The sequence below is a fragment of the Aegilops tauschii genome, unplaced genomic scaffold (assembly GCF_002575655.3).
Source record: "Aegilops tauschii subsp. strangulata cultivar AL8/78 unplaced genomic scaffold, Aet v6.0 ptg001105l_obj, whole genome shotgun sequence".
In the NCBI taxonomy this organism is placed as follows: domain Eukaryota; kingdom Viridiplantae; phylum Streptophyta; class Magnoliopsida; order Poales; family Poaceae; genus Aegilops; species Aegilops tauschii.
The window spans coordinates 22,541-23,264 of record NW_027333313.1 but is presented as its reverse complement, the minus strand read 5'-3'; the positions used below and the strand labels follow the sequence as shown (position 1 = coordinate 23,264).

The window sequence follows — 724 nt, the reverse complement described above, 5'->3', positions numbered from 1 at the left end:
GCTTCTCCCTACCCTGCAGAAAATAAAAATGAAACGAAAGGGACAGTCTACCTCTCTCTTCCCTTTAAAAAAAGTTTGCCCGTTGTTTGTCTCAGTTAATACCCAATTTTTGGAGCTCTGTTGGCGAGTTCTATTTCTGCCTCCGGAGCGCCCTCTTTTTTTGAGTGGGATGCAAAGGAAGGGTAAGATAGTAAGGGATACGGCACTAGACTAACACCTAATTAATACTTAATTTAATATAAGTAGTTAAACAGTTAACTAGACTAAACTTTTTATCATAGTACTTTGATAAATTAAGCGGGCGAGCGGCGGGAATCGAACCCGTATCTTCTCCTTGGCAAGGAGATATTTTACCATTGAACTACGCTCGCTACGGTATATATTTTATAGCGTATATCCGCCTGGGTCGACCTTCTATGTCTGGGTCGACCGTTTCATTTCATTTTCTATTATATTAGAGTTTTCCTTTTTTTATTATCTGTGAATGAATATTCTAATGGGAATGGAATTTCATAATACTGAAAGAGAAGAGCTAGCAATTCGGAACGCAAATTGCGTTTTAATACGTCTCACTATTCTAATTTTTTAGAAGAAATGGCCTTTATTATTTCTTTTTTATGGGGTTAATAAATATTAACCAAATTTAATTTAAGAAATGAGAGAATTCAGAATAGCTACGAGAAAGACTAGTCCAATCCATAACGATGTACCGGAAAATACAACA

At 36.2% G+C, this 724-nt stretch overlaps 1 non-coding gene across 1 annotated transcript; it reads right to left on the bottom strand.

Moving 5' to 3' along the window:
• Positions 1-300: 300 nt before the first annotated feature.
• TRNAG-GCC (transfer RNA glycine (anticodon GCC)) lies at positions 301-371 on the bottom strand. Its single transcript has one exon. It is a non-coding gene; the product is annotated as a tRNA-Gly (tRNA).
• Between the last annotated feature and the right edge of the window lie 353 nt (positions 372-724).